This window comes from Urocitellus parryii, chromosome Y (assembly GCF_045843805.1).
Source record: "Urocitellus parryii isolate mUroPar1 chromosome Y, mUroPar1.hap1, whole genome shotgun sequence".
Taxonomy (NCBI): Eukaryota; Metazoa; Chordata; class Mammalia; order Rodentia; family Sciuridae; genus Urocitellus; species Urocitellus parryii.
This window is the reverse complement of record NC_135548.1, coordinates 6,643,312-6,665,324: the sequence shown is the minus strand read 5'-3', so window position 1 is coordinate 6,665,324 and position 22,013 is coordinate 6,643,312. Positions and strand designations below refer to the sequence as shown.

The 22,013-nt window shown below is 37.1% G+C and overlaps 1 pseudogene; it reads left to right on the top strand.

Moving 5' to 3' along the window:
* The first annotated feature begins 17,368 nt into the window (after positions 1–17,368).
* On the top strand, positions 17,369–21,194 carry LOC113176760 (protein lin-54 homolog pseudogene; annotated as a pseudogene).
* The last annotated feature ends 819 nt before the right edge of the window (positions 21,195–22,013 follow it).

Genomic DNA, 22,013 nt, shown 5'->3' with positions numbered 1-22,013 from the left:
TAACCCTAGCTTAAAACCTAAGCCTAGCCCTAAACATAAACCTACACCTACTCCTAAAAATACCCCTAACACTAGCCCTAATCCTAAGCTTAACCCTAGTCCTATACCTAGCTCTAAACGTACCAATTACCCTAAAACTAACCCTAAACTTATTGATAACCCTATGCTAACCTAACCCTAAACCTAACCAGAAAACTAACACTATACCTAACCCTAAACCTTACACTCAACATATACCTAACTCTATCTCAAACCCTAACCTTTACTACAAAACTTAACATAACCATAACCCTAACCCTTAACCTAAACCTAAATCTAACACTATCTATAACCCTATTACTACATCTAACCATATCCCTTACTCTAACCCTATCCCTACCCCTAATGATGATACTAGCCCTAAACCAACCCTAAACCTAACCATTCTCTAATTTTATACCTAGACCTAACTCTAAACCTAATACTCCCCCTAGCCCTAACCCTAGCTCAAAACCTAACCCTTATGATAAACATAACCCTAAAACTAATCCTATTTCTAACACTATCCCAACCCTAACTCAAGACCTATTACTGACCATAACCCTATCCCTAACCTTAGCTCTAACCCTATCCATTATCTTAACCATCATCCTTACCTTAATGCTAACCCTAGGACTAACACTAATCCTATCACTAAACCTAACCCTACCAATTACTGCTAACCTAACCTAAACCATAAACAAAAAACTATCATTACCCTAACCCTGACCCTAATGCTTATTTGAGCTCTAACCCTAATCCCTAACATCAACCAAACTCTAACCAGACACTGACTCTAATAATTTTCCTAGCTCTAAACATGACACTTAACCTAAACCTAACCCTTACTCTAGACTGAGCCATATACCTAATCCTAAAACTGTCCTCTCCTCAACTGTATCCCCACACCTGGAATTAGCCCTAGCCCCAATCATAGCCCTATCCCTAACAAAAACCCTGCCCTTACCCAAGCCCTAAACCTATATTAATCCTAACCTAACTCTAATTCTAGCTCTAACCCCAATACTAACTCTAGCCTTGATCTTAGCCCTAATTTCACCCTATTACTAAATCTAACCCTAACCCTAGACCTAGGAATAAATGTAACTTCATACTAAACCTATCACTTGTTCTAAATCTATCCCTTATCAGAACACTAACCCTAACCCTAAACTTTGTTCTAACCCTTTCCCTATCCATATCTCAATAACTAATCTTAGATCAAATCTATCTCTAAATCTAACCCTAACTTTAAGACTAAGCCTAACCCTAAAACTATCCTGAAGATTAACACTAATCCTAAAACTAGCCCTAATCCTAGCCCTTGCCCTAAAACATATCTGAGTCATAAGTTCTATCCATAAGCCTTAAACTGAACCAAACCCTAAGCATTCATCTACCCCTAAATCTAGCCCTAATTCAAGTTTTAAGCCAAACCCTAAAAGTAACCCAGTTACTGACTCTGACACTAATACTAATCCTATCTCTAAAGATCAACCTAATCCTAACACTAACACTAAACCTAGCCCTAATCTTAAACCTAAAATTAGCCCTAAGAATAACCCTTGTACATACATTAGCCATAATCCTAACCCTAGCACTAACAACCCAAATCCTAGCCCTAATCTGAGCACTAACCCGAGCTTTAACCCTAACCCTAACATTAGCCAAAGCCCTAATCATAACCATAACCCTAGGTCTAACACTATACATTACCATAATCCTAGCTCTAACCCTATACATTACCATAACAATAACCCTAACCCTAATGCTAACCCTAGGCCTAAACCTAAACTATCTCTAATTCTATCCCTATTCATTTCCCTAAACCTAACATGAACCCTAATTCTAAGCCTATCATTACCCGCACCCTTACCCTAATGATAATTAAATCCCTAACTTTAAGCCTTAACCTATTCCAAACCCTAACCTAGACCTTCACCTTAATAATACCCTTGGCCTTAAATAGACTGTGAACAGAAACCTAAACCTCACACTAGATGTACTCATAATCCTAACCCTAAATCTAGCTTTAAACATAATTCTAGACTTGAAATTAGCCATACTCCTATACCTAGCCCTAACCCTAAAACAAAAACCTAGCCCTCACCCTAGACCTAAACCTGGACTTAATTATAACCCTAATCCTAAACCTTATTCTAAACATCACCCTACCTCTAAAACAGTTATAACACCATCCCTTATTCTAAACTATTCCTAGATCTAACTGTAATATTATGCTAAAGCTAAACACTAACCATAGACCTAATCATAGCCCTAATTTAGCCCTATCACTAGCCATAACCATAACCTTAACCCCAAGACTAACAATAATTCTCACACTAGCCCTATCACTAGTTCTAATCCTAGACCTTAGACCTTACCATAACCCTAACCCGAGCACTAACACTTGCCCAATCCTTAGTCCTAGCCCTAACCCTAAGCCTAAGCCTCACCCTAACACTGAACCTAATCCTAATGCTAATCATAGAACTAGCCCTAACCCTAACACTAGGAGTAAAACAAAACCGAGCATTAGCCCTAGCCCTAAACCTAACATTTTTTAAGAGAGGAGAGAGAGAGAGAGAGAGAGAGAGAGAGAGAGAGAGAGAGAGATTGAGAGAGAGAGAGAGATTGAGAGAGAGAGAGAGAGAGAGAGAGAGAGAGAGAGAGAGAGATTGAGAGAGAGAGAGAGAAAATTTAATATTTATTTTTTAGTTTTGGGCTGACAAAACTTATTTGTTTTTATGTGGTGTTGTGGATCGCATCTGAGCTGCACAAATGCCAGGCAAGTGTGCTACCACTTGAGCCACATCACCAGCCCCCCTAAATCTAACTTAAACCAAATCCTAACACTACACCTAGACCTAACCATAGTCTTAATTTGAGTCCTAATCCTAACCTTAAAAGTATACCTGACACTGATTCATATGATAAACTCTCCCTAGCTTGAAACACCATCCTAAACTTAAATCAAAACCTAACAGTAACCCTAGCCCTTATTTGATTCCTAATACTAACCCAGACCCTGACTCATATCCTAAAACTAACGCTAGCTCTAAATATCACCATAACCTTAAGAATCCTAACACTGAAACTACCACTACCCCAACCCTAACCCTAAAACTAACCCTAATTTTAACCCTAGTTCTTATATTAGTGATTTCCCTAACCCTAGTCCTAACCGTAACACAAAACTAGCCCTAATCTGAACCCTAAACCTAACATTAACCCTAACCTAACCTAACTCTAGCCCTAAACTTAGCGCTAACACACTCACTTACCCTAAGTGAAACCTTAAACCTAATGGTAAACCCAGACCAATTCCTAATTTTTAGGCTATCCAAAATCCTAACCCTATTAATAGTTCTGACCCTAGCCCTCATTTTAGCTCTAATCCTATCCCAAACCCATATGTTAACCCTGACCCTTATTCCGACCCTAACACAACCTCTAGGTCTAAAACTGACCCTCAATCTAGAGCAAACCCTAATGCTGGCCATACCACTAACTTATACCTAAATCTAACCCTAACCCTAGCCCTAAGATTAACTTTAACTCTCACACTACCCCCATCCCTAATTCTAAGCCTTTCCATTATCATAACCCTTACCCTAGCCCTAACCCTTGCCCTATGCTTAGTCCTATTCCTAACCCTAGATCTAGCCCTAACTCGAAATCTAACCCTTACCCTAAGCCTAAGTATAACTATAAAACTAGCCCTAACCCTAATGCTAATTGTAAAACTAGCCCTAACCCTAACCCTAGCAGTAAAAAGAACTGAGCAATAGCTCTAACCATAAAACTTAACTTAAACCAAATTCTAACACTACAACTAGAACTAACCATAGCCTTAATTCGAGTCCTAAACCTAACCTTAAATCTAACCCTGACCCTGACTCATATCATAACACTCACAAAGCTCTAAACACCCTCTTAACCTTAAACTGAAGCCTAAAAGTAAACCTATTCCTAATTCGAGTCCTAACCCTAACCCTGACCCTGACTCATACCCTAACACTAACTCTATCTCTAAATATCATCCCAACCTTAAAAATAACATTAACACTAGACCTACCCCTAAATGTAACCCTAAAACTAACTCTCAATTTAACCCTGGTTCTTACATTAGCCATTGCCCTAACGTTAGCCCTAACCCTAACACAAAAACTAGCCCTAATCTTAGCCCTAAACCTAGATTTAACCATAACCCTAACTCTAGGCCTAAACCTAGCTCTAAGAATATCCCTTACCCTATGAATAACCCTAATTATAATGGTAGCCCTAGACCCATGCCTAATCCTATGCTATCCAAAATTTTAATGTCATTAATAATCCTGACCCTAGCCCTCATTTTAACTCTAATCCTATTCCAAACCTGAAAACTTTCCCTGATATTTATTCTGACCCTAACACAAAACCTAGTTCTAAACCTGACCCTAACACTAGACTAAAACATAACACTAGCCCTGGACTTAAACCTAATCCTCATTCTAGCCTTAACTCTGTGCCTAGACCTTAAAAAACCTAGTGCTGGACCTAACAATAACCCTTAACACAAACACTAACCCTAATCCTAGACCAAAACCTAGTCCTAATTCTGGCAGTAACCCTAACTTGAACTATAACCCAAACACTGACTCTGCCTTTAACAGTAAACCTACTTCTAAAGCTGACCCTAACTGAAAATCTAAATCTAAAACTAGACCTTGGCATAACTCTAACCCCTAAAACCAGCCCTAATTATAACCCTAGCTCTTACATTACCAACAGCTTTAACACTAGGCCTAAACCTAACACAATAACTAGACCTAATCTTAGGCCTTAACCTAGCCCTAAGCATAACCCTAACCCTAACCCTAGCCCTAACCCAATTCTAAGCCTCGCTTTAGTCCTAACGCTACCTTAAAACCTATTTCTTACTATAAACCAAAACCTACAACTATCCCTGAATCTAATCCTAAACATAGTCCTAATTCTAAACTTAACCCTAGCCTTAATTTTAGCTCACACTTACCCACTACCCTAATCATAGCCCTAACCCTAATTAAATTTAGCCTTAACACTAACCATTATCCTAACCCTAAACAAAAAAATAACCCTAGACCTAACCCTAATGCTCACTATAGCCCTAACCATAGATCAAAGCATAACCCTTACTAGAAACCTAAACATAACCATACATTTGACTCTAAACTTAAATCTAACCCTGTCCCTAACCCTAAACAGACATCTAACTGTATTTACTACCCTAAGCCTAACCCTAAACTTAATTATAACCATTTTCTTAACTCTTACCCTAACCCTAAACCTACCGTAATCCTATCCCAAAACATAACTCTGAACCTAACACTTTCTCTAACCCTAATCATAGATTAGAACCTAACTCTTACACTAAACATAATACTAATCCTAACCCTTGTTCTAACCCATACCCTAACACTAACTCAAGACCTAATCTTAACCATAAGTATAGCTATAACCTAAGCTCTAAATGTATTCATTACCCTAATCATAACACATACCTTAATGCTAACTCTAGACCTAACCATATCTCAATACCTAATCCTAACCATAACCCTAGCCCTCAACTTAACTCTATCTTTATCCATTACCCTAAACATAACCCTTTCAATAATGCTAACCCTAGGCCTAACCGTGAACCTATCATTAAACCAAACATTATCAATTACCCTAAACCTAACCTTAACCCTATATCTAACCATATCATTACCCTAACTGTAACCCTAATGCTAATTTGAGCCCTAACCCTAAACTCAAATCTAAAAGAAACCCTAAACATGACCCTTATCTTAAAAATTCCCCTAATTCTAACTTAACCCTTACCCTAAAACTAATCCTTACATTAGACCTAGCCAAAACCTAACCCTAAAACTATCCAAAACCATAATCCTAGATCTGAGATTAGCCCTAGATATAATCCTAGCCCTAACCCAAACACAAACTCTAGTCCATATTAGCCCTAAATATAGTCTTAATCATAACCCTAACCTTAAACCTAGGCCTAACTTAAAACCGACCCTATCCCTAATCTTAGACCTACCTTAGCCCTATCTCTAACACTAACCCTAATCCTAACCCTAGCCCTAAAACTAAGTCTAACTCTCTCCCTAGCCCTGAAACTAGTTTTAACACTATTCCTTACTGGAACACTAACCCTAGCCCTAACCCTAGGCCTAACCCTAGCCATTTTGTTAGACACAGACCTAACCTTAACATTAAATCTAACCCTAATGCAAAGCCTAAGCCTAAACCTAACACTAAACCTAACCCTAACCCTAACCCTAACACTACTCCTAAAACTAGCCCTAACTTAAGCCCTAGCCCTAATACAAAACCCAGACATAGCTCTAACCCTAACCCTTAACATAAACCAAATACTAACCCTACACTAGCCATAATCCTAGCCCTAATTCGAGTTTAAGCAGAAGTCTAAAACTAACCCTAAAACTGATTCTGATGCTAACACTAACCCAGGTTTAGACATCACTCTAAACATAACCTTAAACATAACACTAGACCTAGACCTAACCCTAAAACTAGCCCTAATTGTAACCCTAGTACTTACATTAGACATAACCCTAACCCTAGCCCAAACTTAATCAAATAACAAGCCTAATCTGAGCACTAAACCTACTTTAACACTAACCCTAACCTTTACCCTAAACCGAAAACTAAAAATAATTATAAACTTAGCTCTAACCCTATTTATTACCCTAACCATAATCCTAACCCTAATTCTTAGGCTAGGCCTAAACCTTACCATATCCCTAATCCTAACCCTATCCATTCCCTAAAACTAACTTGAAACTTAAACCTAACTATATCATTAAACTAATCCTAAACCTATGCTCATTTGAGTCCTACAATTAAACCTTAAGCTATCCCTAACACTAATCACAACCCAGACTCAAATAACACCATTACTTCTAAACCTGACCCTAACCATAAACCTAACTCTTACACTACATCTAACCTAATACTAAACTATCTTTAACTGCAAAGCTAAACCTGAAATTAGCCCTAGCCCTAATCCTAGCCCTAAATTTAGCCTTAATCCTAACCTGAATTATAACCCGAGGTTTAATCCTAATTTTAACCCTCACCTGAGCCCTAAAGCTAGCTATAAACCCATCCCTTACCCTAATCTTAACCATAACACTATACTTAACCATAATCTTAAACCTAACCATAACCGTTTCCTTAACCATAGGCCTAACACTAACACTAAACCTAGATCTAACCCTAATTTAGTCCTATCCTAAACCTATATCTAGTCTTAAGACTATCTATAACTCTTGCCCTAGTCCTATCCCTAGTTCTATCCTTAGCCCTCGCCCAACCCTGGATCTAAATCTAACTCTAAATTTAAACCTAAAAATAAATTTAACCATAAACATAATTCTAATCCAAACTTTAACACTGGCCCTAACAATAATGCTAATCCTAAAACTTTCTTTATCTCTAGCCCTAGCCACAAAACAAAACCAAGCCATATCCCTAAATCTAACCCTTAACCTAAACCAAACCATAAACCTACACCAAGGCCTAACCCTAACTCTAAAAATAACCCTGAACCTGAGGCTGATCCTAACACTAACCCTAGCTCTAACCATCACCTTGACCTTAAATTAACCTTAATACTAGACCTAGTCTTAACCCTAACCCTAAAACTAGCCCTAATCATTACCCTATCCATACATTAGTTGTTGTCATAACCCTAGCCCTAACCTTAATACAAATCCTACCCTAATTCTAGTTCTAACCCAAGCTTAACCCTAATTAATCTTAACCCTAACTCTAGCCCTAACCCTAACCTTAAGAGTAGCACTAACCCTAGCTCTAACCCTATCCTTTACCCTAAGCCAAACCCTAAAACAAATGCTAACTCTAGTCCTAACCCTAATCTTTAGCCTAAATTAAACACTATCAGTATGACTAGTTCTAACCCTAGCACTCATTCTAGTTCTAACCCAAAACCCTGATGCTTATTTTGATCCTCACAGTAACACTAGGTCTAAACCTGACCCTCACCCTAAACCAAACTCTAACACTAGCCCTAGAGGTAACCTATACCTATACCTAACCCTAACGCTAGATGTAGACCCCAAAGTAGTTCTAAATATAGCTGTAAATCTAGCCCTAGACCTAAACAAAATCCTAGCTCCAGCCCTAACAATAACCCTTAAACTAAAAACTTACAATACCCATAGACCATAGATATTTAGAACACTGACTCTGACTGTAACATTAACCTATCTCTAAACCTGACCCTACCCCAAAATCTAATCATAACCTAATGATAGCTCTATTCCTAATAAAAGTCCTAAACATTACCCTAGCCCTAACACTGTTTTAATTCTAATCTTAACCCTAAGAGTAGCCCCAACTCTAACCGTAGTCCTAAACCTAGCCTAAAGCAAACCTTAGTCCTAAACCTAACACAAAACCATAATCCTAGTCCTAAACTTAGCTGAAGGCATAACCCTAATCCTAACCCTAGCCCTAGCACTAACACTAACATTAACCCTTGCCTTAGACCTAACCCTAGCTCAAAGCAAAACCCTTACCCTAAATATTACCCTAGCCCTATCCAAAGCCATAACCCTAAAACTAGCTCTTATCCTAACCCTAATCCTAGCTCAAACTTTAGTTCTAACCCTGTCAATTATAATAATTCTAACCCTAACCCCAATTAAAACACTTTCCCTGACACTATACTTAACACTAACAATAAAAATATCCCAAGACCTAACCATAAACCTAAACCTCACCATAGCCCTAACCCTAGCAAAATCATTAAGCCTTACACTAAACCTAATCTTACGACTAGCCCTAATCCATAACCTAACTCTAACCCTAAATCTAACATAATCCATTACCCTAAACCTAACCCTAATTGTAATGAAAATTCTAGACACAACTTGAACCCTAAACCAAACCCTAACCATAAATATATCCATAGACCTAAACATAAACCTAACACTCGCCCTAGCCCTAACCCTAGGTCAAACCTTAAACTTTCCCAAACCTTACCATAACCTTAGCCCTAAACTTAACACTTACCCTAAACCAAACCCTAGCCCTATACCTAAACTTAACCCTAAACCTAGACTTAATTCAAACCATAACCTTGTCCTAACCCTAGCTCTAAATTTATTCATTATACTAAACATAATCCTAACCAAATGCTAACCTTAACCCTATTGCTAAACCTATCACATCCATTACCCTAATCCTTAACTGAAACCTAAACCTAACCCTGTCCATTACCCTAACCCGAAGCCTCAACCTAACACTAATTCAAGTCCTAACCCTAAACTTTGGCCTAATCCAAATGCTAACCCTGACTCTTACCCTGATAATACCCCTAATTATAACCTGACCCTTAACCTAATCATAGCCCTAGCCCTAGTTCTAGCCCTGAACTTTAAAAAAAAAAATCTTAGCCCTAAACCTAGTCTTAATCTTAACCCAAACACTAACCCTACCACTAATCCTAATTCTAACCCTCACCCTTCCCCTAAAGCTAGCTATAACGGCACCCATACCCTAAACTTAATCCTAAACCCAATGCTATTCCCAAACCTAGCCCTACCCATAGGCTTAACCCTAACACTAACCCTATCCCTAGTCCTAGCCCTAATTTAGCTTTAACCCTAACCCTAAGCCTAAACATAGTCCTAAAACTAAATCTAACACTTGTCCTAGCCATTTCCCTAGTTCCAACACTATCTCTTACTGTAACACTAACACTAGCCCTAACCGTAACCTTGGATCTAAATCTATATCTAAATATAATCCTAACTCTAAGCCTAAACCTCACCCTAACACTAGCCCTAACCCTAACACTAATTCAAAATTTCTCCCTAACCCTAGCACTGGCCCTAAAACAAAACTGAGTCATAGCCCTAATCCTAACCCCTAGCCATAGAAGTCAAAAAGAAGTGAAACCTTAAAACACAAACTGTTTCTGACAGTGAATCTTGAACTGAGAAGGCCCAACATGAGAAGCATGGTAATGCTAGATAAAAGATGAATTCTGACTGGTATCAAAGAAATTTGAACAAAACTAACTCTAACCCGAACATTAGTTCTAATCCTGGCCCTAAGTCCAATTCTAAAACTAAGCCTTTCCTGTTTATAGAGCTTGATCATAAAAGTGACAAACTTGGGGTGCCTCATAGGGAAAGGTAACCAATGAATCCTGCCCAGTATAAAAAAAATCTGACCAAAAATTGGGGAGGTGTTTCAGTACATGCCTATTTCTCTTATTTTCTCCTGAAGTGCTCTTGGATAAACTGATTTTTTCTTTCTTCAGCTTAAGGTACTTTCACATGAAACATACCAGAGCATGCTCACAGTGAAGTGACTGAGTGAGTGTGAGAAGTTTCATGCAGGTAGCACCAACCCTGTTTGACTTCCAGCTCCAATGCCATTCATACTTATAGGCCATAATATAGTGAAAACTAAAACTTCAAAGTATTCCTGACACTGAACCATTTAATCTTGAAGGCCCAAACTTGAGAAGCCTACTAACATTGGTCAAAGATGGATCATGTACAGTATCAAAGTAATCTGAGCAAAAAAAATTCAAAGCTCTTTAAGCACATGTGTATTTTGCTTGCTCCTAAAGCACTCAGAGATAAATCTGTTTCTTTCTACTTCAGCTTAGGGATACTTCACAGGAAACAAACCAGAGAATTCACACTGGGAACTGATTGAGTGTGTGAAGTTTCAATCAGCTAGCACAAATGCTGTTTGATTTCCAGCTTCATTTCCATTAACCCCTATATGGCAAAAAGAATAGAAACATTAAAATTGAAACTATTACTGAGAGAAAACCCTTCTATGTAGGAGGCCCAAACATTTGGGGTATAGTAAAAATAGGAAAAAGATGAATCCTGCCTAATATCTTAGAAATTTTAAATACACTAACTGAACCCTAACACTAGGTCTAAACCTAGTCCTAATACTAAGTCTAACACTAACCCTAATCTGTTTAGAGAAACTTTGATCATAGAAGCTGAAAAATTGGGGATCTAGTGGGGCAAGCTTACAGTTGAATCATGGGCAGTTTCAAAGAAATCTGACAAAATAATTGGGGAGCTAGTTCAGTATATGCATATTTACCTGTTTTCTCCTAAAGTATTCTCAGATAAATTGTATTCCATGCTTCAGCTTATTACTAATTTCACAAGAAACAAACCAGAGAGTGCCCAGAGAGAACTGATTGAGTGCGTTAAGTTACAAACAGTTAGAACTAACTTTGATTTCAATCAGCTAGCACAAATGCTGTTTGATTTCCAGCTTAATTTCCATTCACCCCTATATGGCAAAAAGAAGAGAAACATTAAAATTGAAACTATTCCTGAGAGAAAACCCTTTTATGTAGGAGGCCCAAACATTTGGAGTATAGTCAAAATAGGAAAAAGGTGAATCCTGCTCAGTATCATAGAAATTGTTTAAAAAGTTAACTTTAACCCTAACATTGGGTGTAAACCTAGTTCTAACACTAAGTCTAATACTAAATCTAGTCTGTTTAGAGACCCTTTGATCATAGAAGTTTCAAAATTGGGGAGTCTAGTGGGGCAAGTTTACATAAGAATCATGGGCAGTTTCCAAGAAATCTGACAAAATATTTGGGGGAGCTATTTTACTACATGCATATTTCCCTGTTTTCTCCTACAGTGTTCTCAGATAAATTTGTATTACATGCTTCAGCTTATTACTAACTTCACAAGGAACAAACCAGAGAGTTCCCACAGATAACTGATTGAGTGTGTGAAGTTTCAAGCAGTTAGCATGAACCTTGTTTGATTTCCAGCTCCATGTCCATTTACCCATCTAGGTCAAAATGAAGTGAATCAATAAAATACAAATTGCTCCTGTCAGCAAAGAATTCAAGAAACAATGCTGAAACCTAGGGAACATAGTAAGGCTAGGTAAAAATGTATCCTGCCCCAGTATCAAAGAAATTTGAACAAGACAAACTCTAACCCTAACACTATACCTAACTCTAACCATAAGCCTAACCCTAACCTGTTTAGAGAACCTTTGATCATGGAAGTCTCAAATTTGAGGAGCCTAGTGAAGAAAGGTGACAGATGAATCCTGCCTAGTATCAAAGAAATATGACCAAATGACTGGGGAGGTAGTTAAGTACATGCATATTTTCCTGTTGTCTCTTAAAATGCTCTCACATAGTGTTGTTTTTGCATGCTTCATCTTTGGGATACTTTCACAAGGATAAAACCAGAACGTTCTCAGAAAGAACTGAGTCTGTAAAGTTTCAAGCAGCTATCAATAACCCTGTTTCATTTCCAGCTCCATTTCTATTTACCCATATAGGTCAAAATAAAATGAAACCTTAAAATAAAAACTGAAATACTGACAGCAAACCAGTGAACCTAGAAGGCCCAAACCTGGGGAATATAATAAGGCTAGGTACAAGATAAATACTGCCTAGTATTTATACTCTAATTTAGCTTTTACCTAGCCTTATTATGTTTCCCAGGTTCTGGCCTTCTAGGTTCACTGGTTTGCCCTAACCTACAGCTCCTCAGCACCACATACCAATAAAATAAAGATGTTGGGTCCACTAAAACATATATATATATATATATAAAACTAGGTTTACAACTCAGATTAAGGCTAGGTTTTGGGTTAGGTTAGGGACATATTTAAGGCTATGGCTAATGTATAAAGTAGTGTTATGATTAGAGCTAGTGATAGGGTCAGGGTTAGGGCTAAGTCTAGTGTTAGGGTTAAGTTTACTGTTACGATGATGTTTAGAGCTAGGTTTAATTTTAGGTCAGAGTCAGGGTCCGGATTAGTTTTCATGTTATGGTTAGGATTAGAATCAGAGATAGGATTAGGGCTAGGTGTAGGGTTAGGGTTTGGTTTAGGTTAAGTGGTAGGGTTAGTGTTATGATTCAATTTTGTGTAAGGGCGAGGGGTAGAGTTAGGGCTAGTTTTAGGATTAATGGTAGGATTAGGCTAGTGTTAGTGTGAGGCTTAGGTTTAGGTTTAGAGTTAGATTTAGAGTTAAGTTTAGATCTAGGCTTTGAGCTGGGGGTAAGGATAGGGCTAAGATTAGGGTTAAGTTTAGGTCTAGTTTTGGGTGATTGTAAGGGATAGGGTTAGAACTAGGTATAAGTCTAGGGCGAGAGTTTGAGTTAGTCTTGGGGCTAGTGTTAGGGTTGGGTTAGGGATAGGGATAAATTAGAGCTGGGATTAGTATTAGAGTTAGTGTTAAGGTTAGGCCTAGTTTTAGGGGTAGGGTTAGTGTTAATGTTATGTTTAGGTTTAGGTTTAGGTTAAGACATCGGATTATAGCTACTTATAGAACTAGGGTGAGGATTAGAATTAGGGTTATTGTTGGGGTTGGGTTTATGATTAAGGTGAGGTTTATGGCTAGGATTTGGGCTAAGGTTTGTGTTAGATTAGGACTAGGATTAGAGCAAGGGCTAATATCATGTCTAGGGTACAGTTAGAGAGAGTTTTGGGGTTAGATTTATAGATAGGTCTATTGTAAGGGTCAGCATTCTTTTTAGGGTCAGGTTTAGAGCTATGGTTATTATTAGGGTCAGGGTCAGGGTTAGAGTTTATATTAGATTGAGGTTTAGGTTTAAGGCTTGAGTTATCATTATGGTTAGGGATAGGTTAATGATAGTTTTAGGTTTAGAGTTCAGGTTAGGTGTAGGGTAATGGATATGATTAGGGTTAATCCTAGGGTTAGCAGAAATGTTAAAGTTAAAACAGGTAATGGATAAGGTTAGAGCTAGTGATAGGGCTAGTGTTCTGCTTTGGATTAGTTCTAGGGTTAGGCTTAGTTCTAAGGTTTGTGCTAAGATTAGGTTTATGTTTAGCTTTAGGTTTAAAGCTAGGATAGTGCTTGGGTTAGGGCTAGGTTTTGCAATAGTTTAGGGCTATGGCAAATGTAAGAACTTTGTTATGATTAGGGCTAGTTTTAGGGTTAATTTTAGAGCTAAGTATAGTTTTAGGGTTAGGTTTAGGATTAGGGTGATGTTTAGAGCTAGGGTCAGTGTTAGTGTCAGGGTCAGTGTTCAGTTTTGGGTTATGATTAATGTGAAAGTCAAAATTAGGAATATAGTTAAGTCTAGGGGAAGAATTATTGTTTGGCTTTAGGTTAAGGGTTATTGATAGGGCTAAGGCTAGGTTTTTCTTTAGGTCCACAGCTAGAGTTATGGATAGATTAGGATTAGATTTAGGTCTAGGGCTAGTGTAAGGGTTAGGTTTAGGTATACGGTTACCAGTAGTGTTAGTGTTAGGGTTCTGTTTCGGGTTGGGTATAGGTTTAGACCTATGATTATTGTTAGAGTAAGAAAAGAGTCAGGGTTAGGGTTAGGGTTTGGTGTTGAGAGCCACAGCCAAAGGGGCCCCAGCAAACTTCCAGCTGCCAGCAAACTTCCAGCTGCTGGCTGATGATTGGCTCACAGTGGCCCAGCAACATCTAGCTGATTGGCTCCTCTGCGGTGCTGTTCATTGGGCTGTTTCCCTGCCCTTCAGACTACAGAACTGCTCATTAGGGGACTTCTTTGGCTCCGCCCATGCGACCCAGCCAATCGGCCTCAAGAGCAGGAGGATTGTGGGAGGTGGTGAGGTTTGTGTGGGAGAGAGGCTTGTGGAAGCTGTGGTGGAAGTTGGGCTCTGAGGGTTTCTTTTCCTGAGGAGCTGTTTTGCTTGGCGTTTGTAGTTCTAAAAATAAAGTTAGTTTCTTTTGACAAGTGGCTCCTGAATTGTGCCCAGCCAGACTGGAAGCTAAGTCCACTTCAGAGAGTCATATCATATCCTTCTCTTTTCTCTACATTTATAATAACTAAAGTACTTGGAAATTTTTACATCCAGTGAGAAGTCAAAAGAAAATAACACCTGAAAAAAAGATTTTGAAGACTCTTAATTAGTAGTCTAGAAAAACTGACATGAAAACCATCTCAAGTTTTAAGCCTCTTCTTTTCAAAAACATTACATATGCTTTATTTTTTAAAAGTAACTTGTCACAACTTATCTGTGCCCATGTTAGCAACTCTTCTAAAATTACTGTTAAAATAGTCTAACACAAGTGTTTTCCTATAGAAATAATTCATATTACTTATATAGAAAGTGTCAATAGGTTTGAAAATGAAGCTCAGTGGCAGAGAGCTTGCCTATCATGAACATGGCCTTGGAGTCTAACCCCAAAAAGTACAAGAAAAGGAAAGAGAGAAACAATGATGGGAGAAAGGAAAAAAGAGAGTGGGGAGGAGAGGAAAGAGAAAAATGAGAAATTAAAACAAAAGGGCAAGTGGTACAAATATAAATGTATGATGTGCTAATATTTAAAAATTTTACAGAGCTTTAGAATTTTTGTGACATCAAACTAGGTTATATTATGACTGTACACAATGCACATAAAAAGTTCTGCCTTCGCCTGGCCTAAACCAAACCAATGGGTGGGTGACCTGGAGAGGTCTCCTCTTTGGCTTGATGGGGTCAGGCTTGAACCTGTGATGCACAACATAGTAAAGGGACAAAAAAGACTTCCATGAAAGGCAGTGTGAGTGTGTTAGGCGCCTGGGTGCCAATGACAAGGGCACCCCACCCACGCCTACAGCCACCCCCCACACACCTGCTGGTTCACAATGGTCTGCTCAGTTGCCTGGTGCAGGTTTGTTCCTGACCATAGGCCTGAGTGTTCAGAGCCTGATTTGGAATGGCTGGGCATGGTATGATTTTAGGGGAAATCGTCAAAGTAGTCTTAGCATGATGGAGGGGCAATGGCTGCCATTAAGCCAAATTTGGTGGTAGTCCTGGAGGAAGTAATCAGGGTTGTGCTCTACCTAGTGTGAAGATGTGGAAACACACCCTAGTCTTTATGGCTGTCAATGGGAATTGTTGATATGTACAGCTTTTGGATTTTTGTTGTTTTCTTGTTTTTGTGGAAAAGTTTTCAGTCTGTCAGAAGCAGGTGTTACAAAAGAAAAAAGCTTGCTCTAAAACTTTCTGGATTACTTGGAGAAAAATGTGAAATTCTGAAAAAAGTTAGCACTGTTCAAATACAGTGTGAAGGCTTACAGTCATCTTTAAAGGATGACATGTTGGTGAAGGTGTCAATAGAAGCAGAAGATTTGGAGGCAATTTATGAAAACCCGGGAAGGTCACTTTAAAGTTCTTGTAGAACAAGTTCTAAGAGATAAAGAAAATCACATTTAGTCTAAGACTGAATACTTGCTGCAGATGAAAGTTTGGGGTTCTGTGCTTGGAGAATACCTAACAGATGATGGTAACTTGGAATTGGAAATGAAGAGTCTTGTTGGTCCCTTGGAGGATCAGCCAAAAGGAGATTTGAAGAGATGGTTTTATGCAGCTAAGTTAAAGACCCCTATTAAAAACTTAGAAGGAGAAAGAAATAAATTTTTTATTTTATTTTTTGAAATTAATTAAAATAAAGGAAGACCTTATAGAGAATATTTAAAATCTTAAGACATAAAAGCATCTTTGCACTCAAATAATACACAATGTAAAAGTGAGAATCAGAATATGCAGTCACAATTTAAAACCATTGTTGAACTATATCAAGAAAATGTAATTTAACTCCAAAGGAATTTAATAACACAAGAAAATTACCACATAGAACAAGAGGATTAACTCTCCAAAATGGAGGAGAATATCAGCCATGGAACTGAACAGCTAGAGAACTAAAGAAAGCAAGTCAAAGTTCGTGAAGAAGAATTGGAGAGAACCATTCATTCTTATCAGCGGCCAATTATGTACTATGAGAAAAAGGCATATGAAAATGAGTTGGCAGCTCAGAGTGCTAAAAAATACCTCAATGATTTAAAGAAACAAAATTCCCACAACAGACAAAACTGAAAATGAATTTAGATTTAAACTAGTAGAAAAAGATCCTTTAGCACTTGATTCAAATACAGCCTTTGGCAGAGAGAATTCCCCAAATGATTCCTGACCATTGGGTCGACCTTCATCTGAAGTGAGAGATCCTCTTTTGGAAAAGAAAGGTCCACTCAGACTCTTACCTTTTCTTTCAAGGGTAAGAGGAAAAGGCACAAGAATCCTCTGGGCCCTCAGATTATAAATGAAAGAAGAGAATCAGGCTATTATGGGGTAAGAGATCCTCAGAGAGTTTCTTATAACATTGGGCCCCTGTCAACTCCATGGGAACAGAACTCCATGAGGGCTCCACCAGGCCAACCATATTCTGATCAGGGTCTTTCTCTACTAAGGCAAGATGGATGTTATTCTAATTATGGTTGACCATCTTGGATCAGCAGAACTCAGAAGTTATACTATGTCCCCTTTGGATAGGATGGATGGCCCTATGACTTCAGAAATGGAATCCAGTAAAAATGATATCCAATTTGATCTTGGTGATTCCAATGTGCCTGATTCATCTGTCCCTGCTGAAAGTGAAGCAACTGGCTCTGGGTTTTCTTTCTCACCATTCCCTCCAAACAGAGGTCCATTGTTTCCAGCCAATCCAAGGAATCAGTTGATGAGAAGAGGACTTTTTTCCTCAACCTCCTCCAAGAAATATGTATGGAGAATATTTTCCACCGAGCCACCTGCTCCATTCCCAATAGGACTGTGGTGTTTTCCTCATTATCTCTTCCCAAAAGGTGAATTTCCCTTCTCCCCTCCCCCTACATTCTGAAAGTAGAAATGAGTTCCCTTCAAGGTTGACTCCATCTTCAAAGAGCCTGCTACTGAACATCCAAAAGCACAACAACAATTGTGACAATATTTTGTATCTGCCTTCAAAAGTATTCTATCTCTCATTTTTAGTTTAACTAACTGCTTTTACTTAAGTGATTATACTTTTGCACCAATTGAAGCTTAATGGAATTATAATTCTTAGAATAATATTTTGTAAATAAAGATGGTTTAAATATGAATCTTATGAGTCAAATATTTCTATTTTATTTTATTCTAGTAGTGTAACTTAATTTGATTAATTTACTATTATATAAGCAACAATGGGAATATTATATACATAATCTTGCAGTTGTGATATTTTAAAATCAAAAGAAAGCTTGTGCCTTGATACAATTAAATGTACTTATTATGACTGTAGCAAATGTGAACATAACTTTATGCTTAATGTAAGATTTTAATTGATTTAAAACTTATTTGCCATTGATGATAATAATTAAAATCATGTAATTTTTCCATAAAATAAGAATAACTAGAGCATATTAAGAGTAAACTATAAAACACGAGTATGTCACGTAAATAGGAAATTTCAAATATAAATATTTTAGTTCTCAGAAAACTTTTCAAAATTGGAAACCACAAATTAAGTGACTCAGCCACCATTGTCCCTTATGTCTTTTACTTTATGCCCATTTTCATAAAACTAAAAATTGTATTCTGCTCTGAGCTTGGTCTCCTCTTTGATTTTTGAATCGATAAGCATATCTTCAGGGTACGATGTTCTCATTCAATGAAGACTAGTGTGGTAGAATGGGACATTCCATTGGTTAAAATTATATTCCAATGAGTGTGAAATTATGCAAAATCACAGATTGTATTTGCAGGAAATTATGTGTCTTTAAATGAGTGGGCTTGCACATAGTGGCAAAGAAGAGTAATAAGTGAGAAATCTAGGAAGATACATTTTTAGACCAATAGGCAATAGCCAGATAGACTCAGAATGAGTATCAGTGGAAATATGAAGAAATAAATAAGATTTAAAAAGGGAAATGTGTAATATGCATTTGCCAAAGTGCATTGAATTGATTTTCAGATTTTCACATAGGGGCCTGAGAGAACCGTTATTGACAATGGCATAAGCTTGTTGGGAAGAAATGGAAAACATCATAATTAGTGATTGAATATTTTGATGAAAAAAAAAACATGAGATTTTACAGCATCTGAAAACAAAAGATAAAGTGCTCTCATAGCTGTGTCTGTGTGGCTGATATTCTCCATCAAAAGTCCAGGAATCTTAATGTGGCTGTGCATATGAGTAAGGAAGATGGAAGACATATTATGCTGTGAAAGAGTTTAAAGCATTAAAAAAGAGACAGTAAATTGTAATCCAAATGAGGGGATAACACAGCTACAGAAATATGAGGAACAAGTTTACCTGTATATTAAGAAACTGTTACAATGTTTATAGGAGTAGAAAATAATCTCATTGCCAGGATAATGGCAATTAATTCAGCTTGTTGTGGAGAGATTTCAGGGAGGATACTGTTATTTCTTTAACAATTGAAAAGAAAAAGGAGAAATTAGTTGGGCTTCAGTTGTAATTTCTAATTTATTTATTTGAGAAACCATATTATTGAAGATTAATCCCAATTATTTTCTATTTAATTTACTTATTTTAATCATAAAATAAGAATATCAGAACAATGTGATTAGCAGTATTAATTATCTCTGTTGAAAAATTTTAGAAGCAATTAATTTATATTACATTTTAGACATTTTTTTAGAAATAAAGATTTTATTGGGGCTGGGGATGTGGCTCGGGCAGTAATGCACTCACCTGGCATGAACAGGGCACTGGGTTCCATCCTCAGCACCACATAAAAAATAAAAAACAAAGATGTTGTGAAACTGAAAAATAAACAGTAAAAAATTCTCTCTCTCTCTCTCTCTCTCTCTCTCTCTCTCTCTCTCTCTAAAAAAAAAATTGTGAGTTAGAATTTTAAAGACATCTATATTTTTATTTAATTAATTGATTCGAATTTAATTATTTGGCTCCATTTAGTTAATTAAATTTTAGTTCATGAGTGCCAATTTTTTAAATGTCATTTTGATACCAAGTACATAATACATAGACAGGACAGTCCTGTATATTTAGAAATCTCAGGTATAAAATCTAGTAGCCATGGTAAACACTGAAGTCAAGGGTGATCCTAGAGTTGGTTCCAGATGAGATTGCTAAGAAGCCTGGAATACCACCTGTGGTTCAGTAATCATGAAGCTGATCTTGGTAAAACCAATTAACAGCAAAGCAGTTATGGATCAGACAACATCAATTATTGCATGTAGGGTTCTTTCACAGTCTACAACTGGAACTCTATCAAAGACCAAAACAATATCTGAAAGTGGTTTTATTGCATCAACTTTTAATTTTACAATGCAGATGCCAAAGAAAATAGCCATCTCACCTTCGAAATCACCAAATAAGGCTAATGACAATTAAATCATCTGTGCAGATCATCACTGTTGAAAAAGTGAGCATATCACAATTTAAGACAGCTATTCTTATGGAAACTGCTCCCAATTTCTCTGGAAATGCTGGCAACTGTTCAGCAGATTCAAGTGCCTGGAAAGAAGTTTCATTATGTCTGATTTGTTACTGTCACAACAGCCAGTATCTTAACCCAACAAGTTAGTCAGAATCACAGTACAAGCATTAAGCCTCTTTATGAAGCAAAGCCAGTAGTTGTTAATACAACCCCAGTGCAGATGTCAGTTCCATTATTTCAAGCTCAGGCTATCCTACAAGTTGTCCCCAAATCCATCAATCAGGCTTCGTAAATAGTAACTAACATCCAACAAGAGCAATGGCTTTTTATGCCTTACACCTCACTGTCACAGATCCAGCCCAACATCACTAAAGTACTACCAGGTACTGTCCTGGCACCAGCTCCAGGAAAAGGAATTGTGGGTTATGCAGAGCTTTCAACTCAGTACGTTACTCAGCTACAGGGGTCTTCATATGTGTGTGTATATCAGTCAGCTCTAATTTTACTGGGATATCTGGTATCCAGACCCAGGAAAGTCTTCCATTCAATGGCATAATCTCTTCAATAATTGCCAGTCAGCCCAGAAAGCCCTGGAATTATATAAAATCACTATTAGAAATTATATTGTGATTGCTTTGTAAATGGCAAATTTTATAATAATTGCAGTTGTTCTAATTGTTATAACAATTTGGAACATGAAAATGAAAGGTAAAAAGTATAAAGGCATGTCTTGACAGAAATACAGATTTTAAGCCTAAAATAGGGAAAGGAAAGGGGGAGAAGCCTATCAATATCATAACAAGGGATGTAATTGTCAATGTCAGGATTTCATAAAAATACTGAGTCCTATGAGTCAAAATAATGTGTTCCTCAATATGTATATGTGTTGGCTGTAAGAGTTTTGAAGAAATCCCAGAAAGAAAGACATGGATTTAAGTATGCTTGACTTTCTGAAGGATAGTTAAGTAATTACTGTATTTTAATTTAGTTCTTTTTAAAAAGAAATATGGAATTATAATATTAAAAGAGAAGAAATAAGAAAATTTTATATCTTAGTTCATTCTATGCCTCTTCTAAATTGAATTTTTCTTTTTAATTTTTTTTCTTTACTGTATTATATAGATTCTTAATTTCCCTAAGTGGTTAAAAATCAGATGTCCTATTCTTCTAATTCTATTGGCAAAGAGCATTTATATATCACTATAATATACTTTATTAAATATGGTGTTTTGTGACTTTGTTCAACTAAAATAGCCAAAGCAGCATTGGTTTTGCCCAGTCATTCTTTGGTTCTAGATTTAGAATCAACATAGATAGAATGTGTATATAAACAAATTATGGAACATATTTGAATGACATCTTATGTTTAGAAAGTAATGAATTTTAGGAAAAATTACCCTTATTTAGGGTGAATTCTGTAATATGCTATTTTTACTTTGGAAAGTAAGAAGGAGAAGAAATCCCCAGGCAAATTTTTAAAACTAAGAAGTAATATTTTCAAAAACACAAAAAGTATTAATGTACAGTAAGTGATTTTAGAGGAGGAGAAGTTTTTCTCTAATGAGGAATATCTAACATGCTGAGGGATCCCTCCATTTTTTTCATAGTGGTATGTCTTTGAAACAATACATGTTGAAGTGATTACTGGTATTGTTAAAATGAGGTGTGTGAATAGAATTAAACATTAAGTAGTGGAAACATAGATCTTCACATAAGTATCAAGTATAAAGTTTGGCTTAGATGGAGAAATAAGGA